Source organism: Bufo bufo, unplaced genomic scaffold, assembly GCF_905171765.1.
Source record: "Bufo bufo unplaced genomic scaffold, aBufBuf1.1, whole genome shotgun sequence".
Taxonomy (NCBI): domain Eukaryota; kingdom Metazoa; phylum Chordata; class Amphibia; order Anura; family Bufonidae; genus Bufo; species Bufo bufo.
In genome coordinates this window covers 25,916-46,291 of record NW_024401222.1, presented here as the reverse complement: position 1 = coordinate 46,291, position 20,376 = coordinate 25,916, and the positions used below count along the sequence as shown (strand labels likewise).

The 20,376-nt window shown below is 41.7% G+C and overlaps 57 pseudogenes; all 57 read right to left on the bottom strand.

The window, feature by feature from the left end:
- Positions 1 to 28: 28 nt before the first annotated feature.
- On the bottom strand, positions 29 to 147 carry LOC120985366 (annotated as a pseudogene).
- Positions 148 to 204: 57 nt separating this feature from the next.
- Positions 205 to 323, bottom strand: LOC120985365 (annotated as a pseudogene).
- A 56-nt stretch (positions 324 to 379) lies between these two features.
- On the bottom strand, positions 380 to 498 carry LOC120985363 (annotated as a pseudogene).
- A 57-nt stretch (positions 499 to 555) lies between these two features.
- LOC120985362 lies at positions 556 to 674 on the bottom strand (annotated as a pseudogene).
- A 57-nt stretch (positions 675 to 731) lies between these two features.
- On the bottom strand, positions 732 to 850 carry LOC120985361 (annotated as a pseudogene).
- A 57-nt stretch (positions 851 to 907) lies between these two features.
- Positions 908 to 1,025, bottom strand: LOC120985309 (annotated as a pseudogene).
- Positions 1,026 to 1,082: 57 nt separating this feature from the next.
- On the bottom strand, positions 1,083 to 1,201 carry LOC120985360 (annotated as a pseudogene).
- Positions 1,202 to 1,258: 57 nt separating this feature from the next.
- On the bottom strand, positions 1,259 to 1,377 carry LOC120985358 (annotated as a pseudogene).
- Positions 1,378 to 1,434: 57 nt separating this feature from the next.
- LOC120985357 lies at positions 1,435 to 1,553 on the bottom strand (annotated as a pseudogene).
- Positions 1,554 to 1,610: 57 nt separating this feature from the next.
- On the bottom strand, positions 1,611 to 1,729 carry LOC120985347 (annotated as a pseudogene).
- Positions 1,730 to 1,786: 57 nt separating this feature from the next.
- Positions 1,787 to 1,905, bottom strand: LOC120985336 (annotated as a pseudogene).
- A 57-nt stretch (positions 1,906 to 1,962) lies between these two features.
- LOC120985323 lies at positions 1,963 to 2,081 on the bottom strand (annotated as a pseudogene).
- Positions 2,082 to 2,138: 57 nt separating this feature from the next.
- On the bottom strand, positions 2,139 to 2,256 carry LOC120985308 (annotated as a pseudogene).
- A 57-nt stretch (positions 2,257 to 2,313) lies between these two features.
- Positions 2,314 to 2,432, bottom strand: LOC120985311 (annotated as a pseudogene).
- Positions 2,433 to 2,489: 57 nt separating this feature from the next.
- LOC120985298 lies at positions 2,490 to 2,608 on the bottom strand (annotated as a pseudogene).
- Positions 2,609 to 2,665: 57 nt separating this feature from the next.
- Positions 2,666 to 2,784, bottom strand: LOC120985287 (annotated as a pseudogene).
- Positions 2,785 to 2,840: 56 nt separating this feature from the next.
- Positions 2,841 to 2,959, bottom strand: LOC120985275 (annotated as a pseudogene).
- A 57-nt stretch (positions 2,960 to 3,016) lies between these two features.
- On the bottom strand, positions 3,017 to 3,135 carry LOC120985264 (annotated as a pseudogene).
- Positions 3,136 to 3,192: 57 nt separating this feature from the next.
- On the bottom strand, positions 3,193 to 3,310 carry LOC120985307 (annotated as a pseudogene).
- Positions 3,311 to 3,367: 57 nt separating this feature from the next.
- LOC120985252 lies at positions 3,368 to 3,486 on the bottom strand (annotated as a pseudogene).
- Positions 3,487 to 3,707: 221 nt separating this feature from the next.
- Positions 3,708 to 3,826, bottom strand: LOC120985241 (annotated as a pseudogene).
- Positions 3,827 to 3,883: 57 nt separating this feature from the next.
- On the bottom strand, positions 3,884 to 4,002 carry LOC120985229 (annotated as a pseudogene).
- A 232-nt stretch (positions 4,003 to 4,234) lies between these two features.
- On the bottom strand, positions 4,235 to 4,353 carry LOC120985218 (annotated as a pseudogene).
- A 57-nt stretch (positions 4,354 to 4,410) lies between these two features.
- Positions 4,411 to 4,528, bottom strand: LOC120985306 (annotated as a pseudogene).
- A 57-nt stretch (positions 4,529 to 4,585) lies between these two features.
- On the bottom strand, positions 4,586 to 4,704 carry LOC120985254 (annotated as a pseudogene).
- A 57-nt stretch (positions 4,705 to 4,761) lies between these two features.
- On the bottom strand, positions 4,762 to 4,880 carry LOC120985207 (annotated as a pseudogene).
- A 56-nt stretch (positions 4,881 to 4,936) lies between these two features.
- Positions 4,937 to 5,055, bottom strand: LOC120985195 (annotated as a pseudogene).
- Positions 5,056 to 5,112: 57 nt separating this feature from the next.
- On the bottom strand, positions 5,113 to 5,231 carry LOC120985183 (annotated as a pseudogene).
- Positions 5,232 to 5,462: 231 nt separating this feature from the next.
- On the bottom strand, positions 5,463 to 5,581 carry LOC120985172 (annotated as a pseudogene).
- A 57-nt stretch (positions 5,582 to 5,638) lies between these two features.
- Positions 5,639 to 5,757, bottom strand: LOC120985160 (annotated as a pseudogene).
- Positions 5,758 to 5,814: 57 nt separating this feature from the next.
- Positions 5,815 to 5,933, bottom strand: LOC120985148 (annotated as a pseudogene).
- Positions 5,934 to 6,154: 221 nt separating this feature from the next.
- On the bottom strand, positions 6,155 to 6,272 carry LOC120985331 (annotated as a pseudogene).
- A 557-nt stretch (positions 6,273 to 6,829) lies between these two features.
- On the bottom strand, positions 6,830 to 6,948 carry LOC120985270 (annotated as a pseudogene).
- Positions 6,949 to 7,005: 57 nt separating this feature from the next.
- LOC120985137 lies at positions 7,006 to 7,124 on the bottom strand (annotated as a pseudogene).
- A 57-nt stretch (positions 7,125 to 7,181) lies between these two features.
- Positions 7,182 to 7,300, bottom strand: LOC120985189 (annotated as a pseudogene).
- A 397-nt stretch (positions 7,301 to 7,697) lies between these two features.
- LOC120985271 lies at positions 7,698 to 7,816 on the bottom strand (annotated as a pseudogene).
- A 57-nt stretch (positions 7,817 to 7,873) lies between these two features.
- On the bottom strand, positions 7,874 to 7,992 carry LOC120985296 (annotated as a pseudogene).
- A 57-nt stretch (positions 7,993 to 8,049) lies between these two features.
- Positions 8,050 to 8,168, bottom strand: LOC120985262 (annotated as a pseudogene).
- A 737-nt stretch (positions 8,169 to 8,905) lies between these two features.
- LOC120985238 lies at positions 8,906 to 9,024 on the bottom strand (annotated as a pseudogene).
- A 57-nt stretch (positions 9,025 to 9,081) lies between these two features.
- LOC120985245 lies at positions 9,082 to 9,200 on the bottom strand (annotated as a pseudogene).
- Positions 9,201 to 9,257: 57 nt separating this feature from the next.
- LOC120985305 lies at positions 9,258 to 9,376 on the bottom strand (annotated as a pseudogene).
- Positions 9,377 to 9,433: 57 nt separating this feature from the next.
- On the bottom strand, positions 9,434 to 9,552 carry LOC120985322 (annotated as a pseudogene).
- A 56-nt stretch (positions 9,553 to 9,608) lies between these two features.
- On the bottom strand, positions 9,609 to 9,727 carry LOC120985273 (annotated as a pseudogene).
- Positions 9,728 to 9,773: 46 nt separating this feature from the next.
- Positions 9,774 to 9,892, bottom strand: LOC120985286 (annotated as a pseudogene).
- A 57-nt stretch (positions 9,893 to 9,949) lies between these two features.
- On the bottom strand, positions 9,950 to 10,068 carry LOC120985244 (annotated as a pseudogene).
- A 56-nt stretch (positions 10,069 to 10,124) lies between these two features.
- Positions 10,125 to 10,243, bottom strand: LOC120985243 (annotated as a pseudogene).
- A 57-nt stretch (positions 10,244 to 10,300) lies between these two features.
- LOC120985304 lies at positions 10,301 to 10,419 on the bottom strand (annotated as a pseudogene).
- A 45-nt stretch (positions 10,420 to 10,464) lies between these two features.
- Positions 10,465 to 10,583, bottom strand: LOC120985125 (annotated as a pseudogene).
- Positions 10,584 to 10,816: 233 nt separating this feature from the next.
- On the bottom strand, positions 10,817 to 10,935 carry LOC120985310 (annotated as a pseudogene).
- Positions 10,936 to 11,511: 576 nt separating this feature from the next.
- Positions 11,512 to 11,630, bottom strand: LOC120985299 (annotated as a pseudogene).
- Positions 11,631 to 11,675: 45 nt separating this feature from the next.
- Positions 11,676 to 11,794, bottom strand: LOC120985326 (annotated as a pseudogene).
- Positions 11,795 to 11,852: 58 nt separating this feature from the next.
- On the bottom strand, positions 11,853 to 11,971 carry LOC120985073 (annotated as a pseudogene).
- A 221-nt stretch (positions 11,972 to 12,192) lies between these two features.
- LOC120985317 lies at positions 12,193 to 12,311 on the bottom strand (annotated as a pseudogene).
- A 57-nt stretch (positions 12,312 to 12,368) lies between these two features.
- On the bottom strand, positions 12,369 to 12,487 carry LOC120985324 (annotated as a pseudogene).
- Positions 12,488 to 12,544: 57 nt separating this feature from the next.
- LOC120985247 lies at positions 12,545 to 12,663 on the bottom strand (annotated as a pseudogene).
- A 737-nt stretch (positions 12,664 to 13,400) lies between these two features.
- On the bottom strand, positions 13,401 to 13,519 carry LOC120985289 (annotated as a pseudogene).
- A 6,658-nt stretch (positions 13,520 to 20,177) lies between these two features.
- LOC120985340 lies at positions 20,178 to 20,296 on the bottom strand (annotated as a pseudogene).
- Between the last annotated feature and the right edge of the window lie 80 nt (positions 20,297 to 20,376).

Here is a 20,376-nt window from a genome sequence, read left to right as displayed (position 1 = left end):
TTTTATGATAAATAAAAGTAAGAAAAAAAGTCAACGGAACAAGGGATTCCCAACCAGTCTCCCAAGCTGGTACTTGCCAAGCCTTAAGCTGCTTATCTTCTGCGATCTGACGAGTGCAGGTACATTCAGCTTAGAATAACCGTTGACAAACACCCTACTGCAATCCATTGTGCTTTTTTTATGATAAATAAAAGTAATAAAAAAAGTCAACGGAACAAGGGATTCCCAACCAGTCTCCCAAGCTGGTACTTGCCAAGCCTTAAGCTGCTTATCTTCTGCGATCTGACGAGTGCAGGTACATTCAGCTTAGAATAACCGTTGACAAACACCCTACTGCAATCCATTGTGCTTTTTTTATGATAAATAAAAGTAATAAAAAAGTCAACGGAACAAGGGATTCCCAACCAGTCTCCCAAGCTGGTACTTGCCAAGCCTTAAGCTGCTTATCTTCTGCGATCTGACGAGTGCAGGTACATTCAGCTTAGAATAACCGTTGACAAACACCCTACTGCAATCCATTGTGCTTTTTTTATGATAAATAAAAGTAATAAAAAAAGTCAACGGAACAAGGGATTCCCAACCAGTCTCCCAAGCTGGTACTTGCCAAGCCTTAAGCTGCTTATCTTCTGCGATCTGACGAGTGCAGGTACATTCAGCTTAGAATAACCGTTGACAAGCACCCTACTGCAATCCATTGTGCTTTTTTTATGATAAATAAAAGTAAGAAAAAAAGTCAACGGAACAAGGGATTCCCAACCAGTCTCCCAAGCTGGTACTTGCCAAGCCTTAAGCTGCTTATCTTCTGCGATCTGACGAGTGCAGGTACATTCAGCTTAGAATAACCGTTGACAAACACCCTACTGCAATCCATTGTGCTTTTTTTATGATAAATAAAAGTAATAAAAAAAGTCAACGGAACAAGGGATTCCCAACCAGTCTCCAAGCTGGTACTTGCCAAGCCTTAAGCTGCTTATCTTCTGCGATCTGACGAGTGCAGGTACATTCAGCTTAGAATAACCGTTGACAAGCACCCTACTGCAATCCATTGTGCTTTTTTTATGATAAATAAAAGTAAGAAAAAAAGTCAACGGAACAAGGGATTCCCAACCAGTCTCCCAAGCTGGTACTTGCCAAGCCTTAAGCTGCTTATCTTCTGCGATCTGACGAGTGCAGGTACATTCAGCTTAGAATAACCGTTGACAAACACCCTACTGCAATCCATTGTGCTTTTTTTATGATAAATAAAAGTAATAAAAAAAGTCAACGGAACAAGGGATTCCCAACCAGTCTCCCAAGCTGGTACTTGCCAAGCCTTAAGCTGCTTATCTTCTGCGATCTGACGAGTGCAGGTACATTCAGCTTAGAATAACCGTTGACAAGCACCCTACTGCAATCCATTGTGCTTTTTTTATGATAAATAAAAGTAAGAAAAAAAGTCAACGGAACAAGGGATTCCCAACCAGTCTCCCAAGCTGGTACTTGCCAAGCCTTAAGCTGCTTATCTTCTGCGATCTGACGAGTGCAGGTACATTCAGCTTAGAATAACCGTTGACAAACACCCTACTGCAATCCATTGTGCTTTTTTTATGATAAATAAAAGTAATAAAAAAAGTCAACGGAACAAGGGATTCCCAACCAGTCTCCCAAGCTGGTACTTGCCAAGCCTTAAGCTGCTTATCTTCTGCGATCTGACGAGTGCAGGTACATTCAGCTTAGAATAACCGTTGACAAGCACCCTACTGCAATCCATTGTGCTTTTTTTATGATAAATAAAAGTAAGAAAAAAAGTCAACGGAACAAGGGATTCCCAACCAGTCTCCCAAGCTGGTACTTGCCAAGCCTTAAGCTGCTTATCTTCTGCGATCTGACGAGTGCAGGTACATTCAGCTTAGAATAACCGTTGACAAACACCCTACTGCAATCCATTGTGCTTTTTTTATGATAAATAAAAGTAAGAAAAAAAGTCAACGGAACAAGGGATTCCCAACCAGTCTCCCAAGCTGGTACTTGCCAAGCCTTAAGCTGCTTATCTTCTGCGATCTGACGAGTGCAGGTACATTCAGCTTAGAATAACCGTTGACAAACACCCTACTGCAATCCATTGTGCTTTTTTTATGATAAATAAAAGTAATAAAAAAAGTCAACGGAACAAGGGATTCCCAACCAGTCTCCAAGCTGGTACTTGCCAAGCCTTAAGCTGCTTATCTTCTGCGATCTGACGAGTGCAGGTACATTCAGCTTAGAATAACCGTTGACAAACACCCTACTGCAATCCATTGTGCTTTTTTTATGATAAATAAAAGTAATAAAAAAAGTCAACGGAACAAGGGATTCCCAACCAGTCTCCCAAGCTGGTACTTGCCAAGCCTTAAGCTGCTTATCTTCTGCGATCTGACGAGTGCAGGTACATTCAGCTTAGAATAACCGTTGACAAACACCCTACTGCAATCCATTGTGCTTTTTTTATGATAAATAAAAGTAAGAAAAAAAGTCAACGGAACAAGGGATTCCCAACCAGTCTCCCAAGCTGGTACTTGCCAAGCCTTAAGCTGCTTATCTTCTGCGATCTGACGAGTGCAGGTACATTCAGCTTAGAATAACCGTTGACAAGCACCCTACTGCAATCCATTGTGCTTTTTTTATGATAAATAAAAGTAATAAAAAAAGTCAACGGAACAAGGGATTCCCAACCAGTCTCCCAAGCTGGTACTTGCCAAGCCTTAAGCTGCTTATCTTCTGCGATCTGACGAGTGCAGGTACATTCAGCTTAGAATAACCGTTGACAAACACCCTACTGCAATCCATTGTGCTTTTTTATGATAAATAAAAGTAAGAAAAAAAGTCAACGGAACAAGGGATTCCCAACCAGTCTCCCAAGCTGGTACTTGCCAAGCCTTAAGCTGCTTATCTTCTGCGATCTGACGAGTGCAGGTACATTCAGCTTAGAATAACCGTTGACAAGCACCCTACTGCAATCCATTGTGCTTTTTTTATGATAAATAAAAGTAAGAAAAAAAGTCAACGGAACAAGGGATTCCCAACCAGTCTCCCAAGCTGGTACTTGCCAAGCCTTAAGCTGCTTATCTTCTGCGATCTGACGAGTGCAGGTACATTCAGCTTAGAATAACCGTTGACAAACACCCTACTGCAATCCATTGTGCTTTTTTTATGATAAATAAAAGTAATAAAAAAAGTCAACGGAACAAGGGATTCCCAACCAGTCTCCAAGCTGGTACTTGCCAAGCCTTAAGCTGCTTATCTTCTGCGATCTGACGAGTGCAGGTACATTCAGCTTAGAATAACCGTTGACAAGCACCCTACTGCAATCCATTGTGCTTTTTTTATGATAAATAAAAGTAAGAAAAAAAGTCAACGGAACAAGGGATTCCCAACCAGTCTCCCAAGCTGGTACTTGCCAAGCCTTAAGCTGCTTATCTTCTGCGATCTGACGAGTGCAGGTACATTCAGCTTAGAATAACCGTTGACAAACACCCTACTGCAATCCATTGTGCTTTTTTTATGATAAATAAAAGTAATAAAAAAAGTCAACGAACCAAGGGATTCCCAACCAGGTACTTGCCAAGCCTTAAGCTGCTTATCTTCTGCGATCTGACGAGTGCAGGTACATTCAGCTTAGAATAACCGTTGACAAGCACCCTACTGCAATCCATTGTGCTTTTTTTATGATAAATAAAAGTAATAAAAAAAGTCAACGGAACAAGGGATTCCCAACCAGTCTCCCAAGCTGGTACTTGCCAAGCCTTAAGCTGCTTATCTTCTGCGATCTGACGAGTGCAGGTACATTCAGCTTAGAATAACCGTTGACAAGCACCCTACTGCAATCCATTGTGCTTTTTTTATGATAAATAAAAGTAAGAAAAAAAGTCAACGGAACAAGGGATTCCCAACCAGTCTCCCAAGCTGGTACTTGCCAAGCCTTAAGCTGCTTATCTTCTGCGATCTGACGAGTGCAGGTACATTCAGCTTAGAATAACCGTTGACAAACACCCTACTGCAATCCATTGTGCTTTTTTTATGATAAATAAAAGTAATAAAAAAAGTCAACGGAACAAGGGATTCCAACCAGTCCTCCAAGCTGGTACTTGCCAAGCCTTAAGCTGCTTATCTTCTGCGATCTGACGAGTGCAGGTACATTCAGCTTAGAATAACCGTTGACAAGCACCCTACTGCAATCCATTGTGCTTTTTTTATGATAAATAAAAGTAAGAAAAAAAGTCAACGGAACAAGGGATTCCCAACCAGTCTCCCAAGCTGGTACTTGCCAAGCCTTAAGCTGCTTATCTTCTGCGATCTGACGAGTGCAGGTACATTCAGCTTAGAATAACCGTTGACAAACACCCTACTGCAATCCATTGTGCTTTTTTTATGATAAATAAAAGTAATAAAAAAAGTCAACGGAACAAGGGATTCCCAACCAGTCTCCAAGCTGGTACTTGCCAAGCCTTAAGCTGCTTATCTTCTGCGATCTGACGAGTGCAGGTACATTCAGCTTAGAATAACCGTTGACAAGCACCCTACTGCAATCCATTGTGCTTTTTTTATGATAAATAAAAGTAAGAAAAAAAGTCAACGGAACAAGGGATTCCTAACCAGTCTCCCAAGCTGGTACTTGCCAAGCCTTAAGCTGCTTATCTTCTGCGATCTGACGAGTGCAGGTACATTCAGCTTAGAATAACCGTTGACAAACACCCTACTGCAATCCATTGTGCTTTTTTTATGATAAATAAAAGTAATAAAAAAAGTCAACGGAACAAGGGATTCCCAACCAGTCTCCCAAGCTGGTACTTGCCAAGCCTTAAGCTGCTTATCTTCTGCGATCTGACGAGTGCAGGTACATTCAGCTTAGAATAACCGTTGACAAGCACCCTACTGCAATCCATTGTGCTTTTTTATGATAAATAAAAGTAAGAAAAAAAGTCAACGGAACAAGGGATTCCCAACCAGTCTCCCAAGCTGGTACTTGCCAAGCCTTAAGCTGCTTATCTTCTGCGATCTGACGAGTGCAGGTACATTCAGCTTAGAATAACCGTTGACAAACACCCTACTGCAATCCATTGTGCTTTTTTTATGATAAATAAAAGTAAGAAAAAAAGTCAACGGAACAAGGGATTCCCAACCAGTCTCCCAAGCTGGTACTTGCCAAGCCTTAAGCTGCTTATCTTCTGCGATCTGACGAGTGCAGGTACATTCAGCTTAGAATAACCGTTGACAAACACCCTACTGCAATCCATTGTGCTTTTTTTATGATAAATAAAAGTAATAAAAAAAGTCAACGGAACAAGGGATTCTAACCAGTCCTCCAAGCTGGTACTTGCCAAGCCTTAAGCTGCTTATCTTCTGCGATCTGACGAGTGCAGGTACATTCAGCTTAGAATAACCGTTGACAAACACCCTACTGCAATCCATTGTGCTTTTTTTATGATAAATAAAAGTAATAAAAAAGTCAACGGAACAAGGGATTCCCAACCAGTCTCCCAAGCTGGTACTTGCCAAGCCTTAAGCTGCTTATCTTCTGCGATCTGACGAGTGCAGGTACATTCAGCTTAGAATAACCGTTGACAAACACCCTACTGCAATCCATTGTGCTTTTTTTATGATAAATAAAAGTAAGAAAAAAAGTCAACGGAACAAGGGATTCCCAACCAGTCTCCCAAGCTGGTACTTGCCAAGCCTTAAGCTGCTTATCTTCTGCGATCTGACGAGTGCAGGTACATTCAGCTTAGAATAACCGTTGACAAGCACCCTACTGCAATCCATTGTGCTTTTTTTATGATAAATAAAAGTAATAAAAAAAGTCAACGGAACAAGGGATTCCCAACCAGTCTCCCAAGCTGGTACTTGCCAAGCCTTAAGCTGCTTATCTTCTGCGATCTGACGAGTGCAGGTACATTCAGCTTAGAATAACCGTTGACAAGCACCCTACTGCAATCCATTGTGCTTTTTTTATGATAAATAAAAGTAAGAAAAAAAGTCAACGGAACAAGGGATTCCCAAGCTGGTACTTGCCAAGCCTTAAGCTGCTTATCTTCTGCGATCTGACGAGTGCAGGTACATTCAGCTTAGAATAACCGTTGACAAGCACCCTACTGCAATCCATTGTGCTTTTTTTATGATAAATAAAAGTAAGAAAAAAAGTCAACGGAACAAGGGATTCCCAACCAGTCTCCCAAGCTGGTACTTGCCAAGCCTTAAGCTGCTTATCTTCTGCGATCTGACGAGTGCAGGTACATCAGCTTAGAATAACCGTTGACAAACACCCTACTGCAATCCATTGTGCTTTTTTTATGATAAATAAAAGTAATAAAAAAAGTCAACAGAACAAGGGATTCCCAACCAGGTACTTGCCAAGCCTTAAGCTGCTTATCTTCTGCGATCTGACGAGTGCAGGTACATTCAGCTTAGAATAACCGTTGACAAGCACCCTACTGCAATCCATTGTGCTTTTTTTATGATAAATAAAAGTAAGAAAAAAAGTCAATGGAACAAGGGATTTCCAACCCGTCTCCCAAGCTGGTATTTGCCAAGCCTTAAGCTGCTTATCTTCTGTGATCTGACGAGTGCAGGTACATTCAGCTTAGAATAACCGTTGACAAACATCCTACTGCAATCCATTGTGCTTTTTTTATGATAAATAAAAGTAATAAAAAAGACAACAGAACAAGGGATTCCCAACCAGTCTCCCAAGCCTTAAGCTGCTTATCTTCTGCGATCTGATGAGTGCAGGTACATTCAGCTTAGAATAACTGTTGACACGCACTCTACTGCAATCCATTAAGCTTTTTTTATGATAAATAAAAGTAATAAAAAAAGTAAACGGAACAAGGGATTCCCAACCAGTCTCCCAAGCTGGTACTTGCCAAGCCTTAAGCTGCTTATCTTCTGCGATCTGACGAGTGCAGGTACATTCAGCTTAGAATAACCGTTGACAAGCACCCTTCTGCAATCCATTGTGCTTTTTTAATGATAAATAAAAGTAAGAAAAAAAGTCAACGGAACAAGGGATTCCCAACCAGTCTCCCAAGCTGGTACTTGCCAAGCCTTAAGCTGCTTATCTTCTGCGATCTGACGAGTGCAGGTACATTCAGCTTAGAATAACCGTTGACAAACACCCTACTGCAATCCATTGTGCTTTTTTTATGATAAATAAAAGTAAGAAAAAAAGTCAACGGAACAAGGGATTCCCAAACAGTCTCCCAAGCTGGTACTTGCCAAGCCTTAAGCTGCTTATCTTCTGCGATCTGACGAGTGCAGGTACATCCAGCTTAGAATAACCGTTGACAAACACCCTTCTGCAATCCATTGTGCTTTTTTTATGATAAATAAAAGTAATAAAAAAAAGTCAACGGAACAAGGGATTCCCAACCAGGTACTTGCCAAGCCTTAAGCTGCTTATCTTCTGCGATCTGACGAGTGCAGGTACATTCAGCTTAGAATAACCGTTGACAAGCACCCTACTGCAATCCATTGTGCTTTTTTTATGATAAATAAAAGTAAGAAAAAAAGTCAATGGAACAAGGGATTCCCAACCCGTCTCCCAAGCTGGTATTTGCCAAGCCTTAAGCTGCTTATCTTCTGTGATCTGACGAGTGCAGGTACATTCAGCTTAGAATACCGTTGACAAACACCCTACTGCAATCCATTGTGCTTTTTTTATGATAAATAAAAGTAATAAAAAAAGTCAACGGAACAAGGGATTCCCAAACAGTCTCCCAAGCTGGTACTTGCCAAGCCTTAAGCTGCTTATCTTCTGCGATCTGACGAGTGCAGGTACATTCAGCTTAGACTAACCATTGACAACCACCCTACTGCAATCCATTGTGCTTTTTTTATGATAAATAAAAGTAATAAAAAAAGTCAACAGAACAAGGGATTCCCAACCAGTCTCCCAAGCTGGTACTTGCCAAGCCTTAAGCTGCTTATCTTCTGCGATCTGTCGAGTGCAGGTACATTCAGCTTAGAATAACCGTTGACACGCACCCTACTGCAATCCATTGTGCTTTTTTTATGATAAATAAAAGTAATAAAAAAAGACAACAGAACAAGGGATTCCCAACCAGTCTCCCAAGCTGGTACTTGCCAAGCCTTAAGCTGCTTATCTTCTGCGATCTGACGAGTGCAGGTACATTCAGCTTAGAATAACCGTTGACAAACACCCTACTGCAATCCATTGTGCTTTTTTTATGATAAATAAAAGTAATAAAAAAAGTCAACGGAACAAGGGATTCCCAACCTGTCTCCCAAGCTGGTATTTGCCAAGCCTTAAGCTGCTTATCTTCTGCGATCTGACGAGCGCAGGTACATCCAGCTTAGAATAACCGTTGATAAACACCCTACTGCAATCCATTGTGCTTTTTTTATGATAAATAAAAGTAATAAAAAAAGTCAACGGAACAAGGGATTCCCAACCAGGTACTTGCCAAGCCTTAAGCTGCTTATCTTCTGCGATCTGACGAGTGCAGGTACATTCAGCTTAGAATAACCGTTGACAAGCACCCTACTGCAATCCATTGTGCTTTTTTTATGATAAATAAAAGTAAACGGAACAAGGGATTCCCAACCCGTCTCCCAAGCTGGTATTTGCCAAGCCTTAAGCTGCTTATCTTCTTTGATCTGACGAGTGCAGGTACATTCAGCTTACGATAAACCGATGACAAACACCCTACTGCAATCCATTGTGCTTTTATTATGATAAATAAAAGTAAGAAAAAAAGTCAACGGAACAAGGGATTCCCAACAGTTTGCCAAGCTGGTACTTGCCAAGCCTTAAGCTGCTTATCTTCTGTGATCTGACGAGTGCAGGTACATTCAGCTTAGAATAACCGTTGAAAAGCACCCTTCTGCAATCCATTGTGCTTTTTTAATGATTAATAAAAGTAAGAAAAAAAGTCAACAGAACAAGGGATTCCCAACTAGTCTCCCAAGCTGGTACTTGCCAAGCCTTAAGCTGCTTATCTTCTGCGATCTGACGAGTGCAGGTACATTCAGCTTAGAATAACCGTTGACAAACACCCTACGGCAATCCATTGTGCTTTTTTTATTATAAATAAAAGTAAGAAAAAAAGTCAACAGAACAAGGGATTCCCAACCAGTCTCCCAAGCTGGTACTTGCCAAGCCTTAAGCTGCTTATCTTCTGCGATCTGACGAGTGCAGGTACATTCAGCTTAATATAACCGTTGACAAACACCCTACCGCAATCTATTGTGCTTTTTTTATAATAAATAAAAGTAAGAAAAAAAGTCAACGGAACAAGGGATTCCCAATCAGTCTCCCAAGCTGGTACTTGCCAAGCCTTAAGCTGCTTATCTTCTGCGATCTGACGAGTGCAGGTACATTCAGCTTAGAATAACCGTTGACAAGCACCCTACTGCAATCCATTGTGCTTTTTTTATGATAAATAAAAGTAATAAAAAAAGTAAACGGAACAAGGGATTCCTAACCAGTCTCCCAAGCTGGTACTTGCCAAGCCTTAAGCTGCTTATTTTCTGCGATCTGACGAGTGCAGGTACATTCAGCTTAGAATAACCGTTGACAAACACCCTACTGCAATCCATTGTGCTTTTTTATGATAAATAAAAGTAAGAAAAAAAGTCAACGGAACAAGGGATTCCCAACCAGTCTCCCAAGCTGGTACTTGCCAAGCCTTAAGCTGCTTATCTTCCGCGATCTGACGAGTGCAGGTACATGCAGCTTAGAATAACCGTTGACAAACACCCTACTGCAATCCATTGTGCTTTTTTTATGATGAAAAAAAAGTCAACGGAACAAGGGATTCCCAACCAGTCTCCCAAGCTGGTACTTGCCAAGCCTTAAGCTGCTTATCTTCTGCGATCTGACAAGTGCAGGTACATTCAGCTTAGAATAACCGTTGACAAACACCCTACGGCAATCCATTGTGCTTTTTTTATTATAAATAAAAGTAAGAAAAAAAGTCAACAGAACAAGGGATTCCCAACCAGTCTCCCAAGCTGGTACTTGCCAAGCCTTAAGCTGCTTATCTTCTGCGATCTGACGAGTGCAGGTACATTCAGCTTAGAATAACCGTTGACAAGCACCTACTGCAATCCATTGTGCTTTTTTTATTATAAATAAAAGTAAGAAAAAAAGTCAACAGAACAAGGGATTCCCAACCAGTCTCCCAAGCTGGTACTTGCCAAGCCTTAAGCTGCTTATCTTCTGCGATCTGACGAGTGCAGGTACATTCAGCTTAGAATAACCGTTGACAAGCACCCTACTGCAATCCATTGTGCTTTTTTTATGATAAATAAAAGTAATAAAAAAAGTAAACGGAACAAGGGATTCCCAACCAGTCTCCCAAGCTGGTACTTGCCAAGCCTTAAGCTGCTTATCTTCTGCGATCTGACGAGTGCAGGTACATGCAGCTTAGAATAACCGTTGACAAACACCCTACTGCAATCCATTGTGCTTTTTTTATGATGAAAAAAAGTCAACGGAACAAGGGATTCCCAACCAGTCTCCCAAGCTGGTACTTGCCAAGCCTTAAGCTGCTTATCTTCTGCGATCTGACGAGTGCAGGTACATTCAGCTTAGAATAACCGTTGACAAGCACCCTACTGCAATCTATTGTGCTTTTTTTATGATAAATAAAAGTAATAAAAAAAGTCAACGGAACAAGGGATTCCCAACCAGTCTCCCAAGCTGGTACTTGCCAAGCCTTAAGCTGCTTATCTTTTGCGATCTGATGACTGCAGGTACATTCAGCATAGAATAACACTTGACAAACACCCTACTGCAATCCATTGTGCTTTTTTTATGATAAATAAAAGTAAGAAAAAAAGTCAACGGAACAAAGGATTCCCAACCAGTCTCCCAAGCTGGTACTTGCCAAGCCTTAAGCTGCTTATCTTCTGCGATCTGACGAGTGCAGGAACATTCAGCTTAGAATAACCGTTGACAAGCACCCCACTGCAATCCATTGTGCTTTTTTTATGATAAATAAAAGTAATAAAAAAAGGTCAACGAAACAAGGGATTCCCAACCAGTCTCGCAAGCTGGTACTTGCCAAGCCTTAAGCTGCTTATCTTCTGCGATCTGACGAGTGCAGGTAAATTCAGCTTAGAACAACCGTTGACAAACACCCTACTGCAATTCATTGTGCTTTTTTTTATGATAAATAAAAGTAATAAAAAAAGTAAACGGAACAAGGGATTCCCAACCAGTCTCGCAAGCTGGTACTTGCCAAGCCTTAAGCTGCTTATCTTCTGCGATCTGACGAGTGCAGGTACATGCAGCTTAGAATAACCGTTGACAAGCACCCTACTGCAATCCATTGTGCTTTTTTTATGATGGAAAAAAGTCAACGGAACAAGGGATTCCCAACCAGTCTCCCAAGCTGGTACTTGCCAAGCCTTAAGCTGCTTATCTTCTGCGATCTGACGAGTGCAGTTACATTCAGCTTAGAATAACTGTTGACAAGCACACTACTGCAATCCATTGTTTTTTTTTTAATGATAAATAAAAGTAAGAAAAAAAGTCAACGGATCAAGGGATTCCCAACCAGTCTCCCAAGCTGGTACTTGCCAAGCCTTAAGCTGCTTATCTTCTGCGATCTGACGAGTGCAGGTACATTCAGCTTAGAATAACCATTGACAAACACCCTACTGCAATCCATTGTGCTTTTTTTATGATAAATAAAAGTCAACAGAACAAGGGATTCCCAACCAGTCTCCCAAGCTGGTACTTGCCAAGCCTTAAGCTGCTTATCTTCTGCAATCTGACGAGTGCAGGTACATTCAGCTTAGAATAACCATTGACAAGCACCCTTCTGAAATCCATTGTGCTTTTTTTCCTGATAAATAAAAGTAAGAAAAAAAGTCAACGGAACAAGGGATTCCCAAACAGTCTCCCAAGCTGGTACTTGCCAAGCCTTAAGCTGCTTATCTTCTGCGATCTGATGAGTGCAGGTACATTCAGCTTAGAATAACCGTTGACAAACACCCTACTGCAATCCATTGTGCTTTTTTTATGATAAATAAAAGTAATAAAAAAAGTCAACGGAACAAGGGATTCCCTTCCAGGTACTTGCCAAGCCTTAAGCTGCTTATCTTCTGCGATCTGACGAGTGCAGGTACATTCAGCTTAGAATAACCGTTGACAAACACCCTACGGCAATCCATTGTGCTTTTTTTATGATAAATAAAAGTATTAAAAAAAGTCAACGGAACAATGGATTCCCAACCAGTCTCCCAAGCTGGTACTTGCCAAGCCTTAAGCTGCTTATCTTCTGCGATCTGACGAGTGCAGGTACATTCAGCTTAGAATAACCGTTGACAAGCACACTACTGCAATCCATTGTGCTTTTTTTATGATAAATGAAAGTAAGAAAAAAAGTAAACAGAACAAGGTATTCCTAACCAGTCTCCCAAGCTGGTACTTGCCAAGCCTTAAGCTGCTTATCTTCTGCGATCTGACGAGTGCAGGTACATTCAGCTTAGAATAACCGTTGACAAACACCCTACGGCAATCCATTGTGCTTTTTTTATGATAAATAAAAGTAATTAAAAAAGTCAACGGAACAAGGGATTCCCAACCAGTCTCCCAAGCTGGTACTTGCCAAGCCTTAAGCTGCTTATCTTCTGCGATCTGACGAGCGCAGGTACATCCAGCTTAGAATAACCGTTGACAAACACCCTACTGCAATCCATTGTGCTTTTTTTATGATTAATAAAAGTAATAAAAAAAAGTCAACGGAACAAGGGATTCCCAACCAGGTACTTTCCAAGCCTTAAGCTGCTTATTTTCTGCGATCTGACGAGCGCAGGTACATTCAGCTTAGAATAACCGTTGACAAGCACCCTACTGCAATCCATTGTGCTTTTTTTATGATAAATAAAAGTAAGAAAAAAAGTCAACGGAACAAGGGATTGCCAACCCGTCTCCCAAGCTGGTATTTGCCAAGCCTTAAGCTGCTTATCTTCTGTGACCTGACGAGTGCAGGTACATTCAGCTTAGAATAACCGTTGACAAACACCCTACTGCAATCCATTGTGCTTTTTTTATGATAAATAAAAGTAAGAAAAAAAGTCAACGGAACAAGGGATTCCCAACAGTTTGCAAAGCTGGAACTTGCCAAGCCTTAAGCTGCTTATCTTCTGTGATCTGATGAGTGCAGGTACATTCAGCTTAGAATAACCGTTGAAAAGCACCCTTCTGCAATCCATTGTGCTTTTTAAATGATTAATAAAAGTAAGAAAAAAAGTCAACAGAACAAGGGATTCCCAACTAGTCTCCCAAGCTGTTACTTGCCAAGCCTTAAGCTGCTTATCTTCTGCGATCTGACGAGTGCAGGTACATGCAGCTTAGAATAACCGTTGATAAGCACCCTACTGCAATCCATTGTGCTTTTTTTATGATGGAAAAAAGTCAACGGAACAAGGGATTCCCAACCAGTCTCCCAAGCTGGTACTTGCCAAGCCTTAAGCTGCTTATCTTCTGCGATCTGACGAGTGCAGTTACATTCAGCTTAGAATAACCGTTGACAAACACCCTACTGCAATCCATTGTGCTTTTTTTATGATAAATAAAAGTAATAAAAAAAGTCAATGGAACAAGGGATTCCCAACCAGGTACTTGCCAAGCCTTAAGCTGCTTATCTTCTGCGATCTGACGAGTGCTGGTACATTCAGCTTAGAATAACCGTTGACAAGCACACTACTGCAATCCATTGTGCTTTTTTTATGATAAATAAAAGTAAGAAAAAAAGTCAACGGATCAAGGGATTCCCAACCAGTCTCCCAAGCTGGTACTTGCCAAGCCTTAAGCTGCTTATCTTTTGCGATCTGACAAGTGGACCTCTGAGCAGGCTAGCTGAGAGGGGGGTAACATTGCCAGTATCACTATCATGTAAGTCCTTCCTGCTTTAAGAACTGTGACTGTGACTTTGAAGCTGTGACCACCTCCACTTTACTTTATTATATGAGATGTAACTTACCACTTGTATCCTATTACACCATTCTAGGTATTCTGTGATGGGGGCTTATCGTGCCGCCTGGTAGCCATTGAGCTTCTACTTCCCCGTTTCTCTGAAGCATCTATAGCTAAGTATAGACCCACATTTATTATCATATTTTTCAGTCTCAGGTTTTATTTTTACCATCCCTGGACTATGTCCAAGTACCTATCCACCTCCTGATGAACCTGCCTCGTTTCAGGTGAAACGCGTCGAGGTTTTTGTATTAGGATGGGCATATGAAAACGTACGTGTTATTGTTATTGTGAGAGGATTGTGTGCTATCTTATAAATCTACCCCCTCTCTCCGCTCCTCTTATCCTGATTAATTCCGGTGTATGCCCCGAGTGGGCAGGTGGTCATTCCATATCTTTGGAACACCTTCCACTTGCGGCTTTATGGGCCTTTTTTTAACAGTTTTTGTGTATCCAATACTTTTTCCCTGGATAGGGTCGATCTAGGGATTCGTTAGCCCTAGGTTCGGGGACAGGGAACTCCCACCATCAGGGGGCGACCCTGGGCTGAGCAGACGTTAGGGCATCTAGGGTAAGCAATTGTCTGCCCTGCCCTACCGCAGTACATGTCTTCATTCCTCGAGCTACCAAGTATCTAGACTATCTGTGTGTCACTAATGTATGTTGAGGGGTTGCTACTCCCCAGTCAAAAGTAACTTATATATAATTCTTTCTGAATTGTAGCATTGTCTGTTGGTATATACATACCTATACCCGCACGTCGATCAATAAAGGTAATTTTAAAAGTCACTAAATTAATAAATGAACATGTTACAAATCTAAGTGATAAGGAATCTTCTAAATAATCTAATTAATTGGTAATTGTGTTTGATACTAAGTATGGCCAGTTTCTTGATGGGTACGGTTTTTACTGAGGATCTTATCAATGAGGTCAAGGATATTTTTTCAGACAGGGAGGTTGCTGGACTGACTTCGTCGACCAGCTGTAAAATTGTCTTTAAAGATCTGTATCAGGGATACAAGGACAACATTAAGTCGTGGTGGGAAATAAAGTCTTTTGAAAATTATTTGGAGCATAAGATAGTACCAAGAGGCCTGCGTATCCCCCTTAGACCCGCTGAACGTGTCCAATCTCCAGAGTTCGTATCTAAGTGGGAACAGGAGATCACCAACAGCTCTTTGAAGTTGATGGCCCTTCTCCTTGATGAGGAAAAACAGATTTTTGAAAGCACGACATTGAAACTCAAGGAACTCATTGAGTCAGCGTTGAAACTGAAAGCAGACCCCGATTTTGATAAAAGGGAATCTTCTCTGCAATCAGCTGTTGAAAGATTTCAGAACCTCATCAAGGAGAGAAAGCATCGTCAATTTATTAAAGACCTGGGCGAATTTAGGGATAACAAAGCTTATACCTTTATAAATACTAAAAACCCAGTAACTGATTCAGAAGTATCATCGTCTGATCAGGATTTTTCTGACTCCGAAATTACTGGTTATTCCCAGATGAGAGGAACCATTAGAGGAGGTCGTTATTCGAGAACGAGAGGGTCAGGTCAGAGATGGAGAGGAACAAGGGGACAGAGAGGCAACTACTGGGGGGGGCGTGGTTATGGCAAAAAAATGCCAGGACCATCAGGACCCCAAAGTCATACACAAATGGAGAATCAATCTCAGTTCACCCCCTATCAAGGCTTACCTCAAAACAATATTGTTGCCACAGCCCCTACTGTAGATCTCAACCCGGCTGCATCTTCTTCATCATCTTCCTCCTCTTTTTTAGCCAAGGGCCAGGCCTCGTACCAATTAAGGGACCGCAGTCGAAACAATTAAAGGATCAACTACAGGTAATAAATCTTTCAGAATATAAGTTGACGGCGGCGGAGATTAGCCTACTCCAGAAAGGGCTATCATTCGTACCGACAACAAAACATGATACATTTACCTGGGTAAAAGACCTCAATTTATTTGCTAGGAAATTAAAATGGCACAAATTTTTTAAGAACTGTGACAAAAAAACTTGTTTGGATCTAGGTCTCAGCTCAGAGGATTTCCCCGACTTCCAAAATCTAATGGAGCTCTGGGATGAAGGAACTAGGGTCGCGGGTAAAGGTCCCTTTACGGAACTACGACCAAGAAGTACCAGACTGCCACCCCCGGTCAGCACTGAACACATTGAGATCTTTCTGCGCCTTGTCATCCAAGACATTGAAAAATTACAGGATGTTCCTCTTTACTCTAATCTTTCAACATCTGAGTTCCAGGCTTTGAAAAACCTGGAAAGTAATAAGGAGCTAATTATTAAACAGTCTGACAAGGGTGGCAACCTGGTACTGATGGACCATCATAAATACCAATCAATGTGCTTATCATTATTGAATGATAAAAACAACTATAGAAAAATGGCCGCGGACCCTACTGACTCTTTCCGTGTAGACCTTCTGGGAGTTCTCAGTCAGGGCCTACAACAAGGTGTCATTAGTAAAACTGAGTTTGATTTCCTCTTTTCAAAAAATCCTCAAACAGCTACCTTTTATTGTTTGCCTAAAATCCATAAGGGGCTACATCCTCTAAAAGGGCGTCCCATTGTGTCGGGTATTGACTCATTAACACATCATAGCGGAATTTACCTTGATAAGGTCCTTCGTGATTTCGTCTCGAGTCTACCATCTTTCACCCGTGACACAATGGACTTCCTTCGCCAAATCGAAACCCTCACAGTAAATTCTAACAGCATCCTAGCAAGCGTTGATGTGGAATCGCTTTATACCTCGATTCCACACAACAAAGGAATAGAAGCCGTAAATTATTTCCTTAACTCAAGAGGAACCCAGTTTGGTGCACATAATGCCTTTATCCTAAAACTTTTGGAATACACCCTCACGCATAATTATTTTTTGTTTAATGGCTCCTTCTACCACCAGCTCAGGGGGACCGCAATGGGGAATTCCTGTGCCCCCACCTATGCGAATCTCCTCCTGGGCTGGTGGGAGGACAGTGTCATTTTTCCCGATCAACATCCGTGGTGGAGCGAGAACATCTCCTTTTGGACTCGCTACATCGACGATGTTTTTCTGATCTGGGAGGGGACTATTACAACTTTCCATAATTTTGTTGACTCCCTCAATCTCAATGAGTTCGGTCTAAGATTTACCTGTGAAACCCATCTAGAACGGATCACCTTTCTGGACGTTGTGGTCACAAAAACAGAGGGCATTCTTAACACATCTGTTTTTAGAAAGCCCACAGCCACCAATAGCATCCTTTACTGGGAGAGCCACCACCCTACCGCCGTCAAAAAAGGGATCCCTAGGGGACAATACTTGCGGGTTCGCAGGAATTGTTCGTCAGGAGGTAATTTCTATCAAGAGGCAGGTAAACTTAGAGAAAGACTAAACGAGAGGGGTTACCCTTCTAAGATTTTGAGGGATTCTTTCCAGTTCGCAGAATCAAGGAGGAGAGAAGAGCTTCTAATACCCAGACAAAAGGATACTAGTGGGAATCCTATACGCCTGATCTCCACCTTTGATTCTGGGAACCGAGAGGTAGTATCCATACTGAGAAGGCATTGGGCAATCCTAACCATGGACCCTGACCTAACTCAGGTAATCAAGAATTATCCTCAGATTACTTACCGTAAAGGAAGAAGCCTACGAGATCGCCTAGTGCATAGCCACTATGAGGGCCCTAAGAGGATGGGCACTTGGCTGGATCGTAGGCCTCTCGGAGTCTTTAAATGTGGATCATGTAAAGCCTGCAATTTCATCAATCCTTCAAAAACAATTACCTGCTCCGTGACCCAACGGCCTTTTACCATCCGCGACTTTGCAAATTGCAAGACCAAAGGGGTCGTTTACATCTGCCAATGTAGCTGTCCTCTTGACTACATTGGCAAGACTAAAAGGGAGCTACGAAGAAGGATGTGTGAGCATCTAAATGATATTAGGAAATCTAAGGATACCCCTGTGGCCCATCATGTTAATAGCTGCCATAGGGGTGATCTGAGTTTGGTTCGTTTTTCAGTTTTGGAGGTTGTCCCTTTCCCGGAGAGGGGGGGAGACTGGGATAGAAGGATCCCAGTCCCCCCTCGGTCTCAATGAGAGACTTAATTTTGCGTGTTTTATCTAGAAACCCTCCCTGTTCTCTTTTAGTCCTGACTACTCGAAGTAAATTCATTGTTGGTACCAAGGGTATGTTACCCTAAGAAACTATGCTGATCAGTGCGGAAAGCACTACATCTAGTTTAAGGGGGTAATATAATCAACTCCTTATATCTTTTATTATGACCAGGCACCTTCAAACAATTTATCAATTTGATTTGAGCGGCAGTTTGGTCTGTAATGCTACATACGTCTTCTAATCAATATATATCACTAATTCATTGGTGGTTTTATGTCTTTCTCCTTTTATTTGGGGGAGGTGGTTACCTAATGGTTAGCAGTGCCCCCCACTATAGTTAGTGAGTTATATCCACTTTTTGCCTAGACTGGTTGGTGTCCATAACAAAGAATAAAATGGTTGTTTGGTTATATGCAGCGTTGGTGATAACTATAATCATGGTTGTCACATAATTTATTTCCTAACCCTCTCCCAAATCTTAAATCTATATATATCCTCCCGGCACCGGCATCAAGCCCCAAGCGGCTCATGATGCGTTCCACGGTGCCGGAAATCAATTACCGGCATTAATGGCGATATTTATCACTATAGGGCTCCTATTATTATCATTTGTTTCTTCCCTTCGCCCACCATTAGCATGATACTCATTTGTATCCTTCCGGTGCCGGCATCGCGCCCTTTGCGGTTCACGATGCGTTCCACGGCACCGGAAGTGACCTAGGCCGGAAGTCCCGATGCGTTCCAATGTGCGTTCCGGAAACCGGAAGTCGATTTACCGGCGTCCGGACGCTCTGAACCTGCTCCATAAATAGTGGCCTTTTCAAATCAGCAAGTCTCCTGGACCTCTGAGCAGGCTAGCTGAGAGGGGGGTAACATTGCCAGTATCACTATCATGTAAGTCCTTCCTGCTTTAAGAACTGTGACTCTGTGACTTTGAAGCTGTGACCACCTCCACTTTACTTTATTATATGAGATGTAACTTACCACTTGTATCCTATTACACCATTCTAGGTATTCTGTTATGGGGGCTTATCGTGCCGCCTGGTAGCCATTGAGCTTCTACTTCCCCGTTTCTCTGAAGCATCTATAGCTAAGTATAGACCCACATTTATTATCATATTTTTCAGTCTCAGGTTTTATTTGTACCATCCCTGGACTATGTCCAAGTACCTATCCACCTCCTGATGAACCTGCCTCGTTTCAGGTGAAACGCGTCGAGGTTTTTGTATTAGGATGGGCATATGAAAACGTACGTGTTATTGTTATTGTGAGAGGATTGTATGCTATCTTATAAATCTACCCCCTCTCTCCGCTCCTCTTATCCTGATTAATTCCGGTGTATGCCCCGAGTGGGCAGGTGGTCATTCCATATCTTTGGAACACCTTCCACTTGCGGCTTTATGGGCCTTTTTTTAACAGTTTTTGTGTATCCAATACTTTTTCCCTGGATAGGGTCGATCTAGGGATTCGTTAGCCCTAGGTTCGGGGACAGGGAACTCCCACCATCAGGGGGCGACCCTGGGCTGAGCAGACGTTAGAGCATCTAGGGTAAGCAATTGTCTGCCCTGCCCTACCGCAGTACATGTCTTCATTCCTCGAACTACCAAGTATCTAGACTATCTGTGTGTCACTAATGTATGTTGAGGGGTTGCTACTCCCCAGTCAAAAGTAACTTATATATAATTCTTTTGAATTGTAGCATTGTCTGTTGGTATATACATACCTATACCCGCACGTCGATCAATAAAGGTAATTTTAAAAGTCACTAAATTAATAAATGAACATGTTACAAATCTAAGTGATAAGGAATCTTCTAAATAATCTAATTAATTGGTAAGACGAGTGCAGGTATATTCAGCTTAGAATAACCGTTGACAAACACCCTACTGCAATCCATTGTGCTTTTTTTATGATAAATAAAAGTCAACGGAACAAGGGATGCCCAACCAGTCTCCCAAGCTGGTACTTGCCAAGCCTTATGCTGCTTATCTTCTGCAATCTGACGAGTGCAGGTACATTCAGCTTAGAATAACCATTGACAAGCACCCTTCTGAAATCCATTGTGCTTTTTTTCTTGATAAATAAAAGTAAGAAAAAAAGTTAACGGAACAAGGGATTGCCAAACAGTCTCCCAAGCTGGTACTTGCCAAGCCTTAAGCTGCTTATCTTCTGCGATCTGATGAGTGCAGGTACATTCAGCTTAGAATAACCGTTTACAAACACCCATCTGCAATCCATTGTGCTTTTTTTATGATAAATAAAAGTAATAAAAAAAGTAAACGGAACAAGGGATTCCT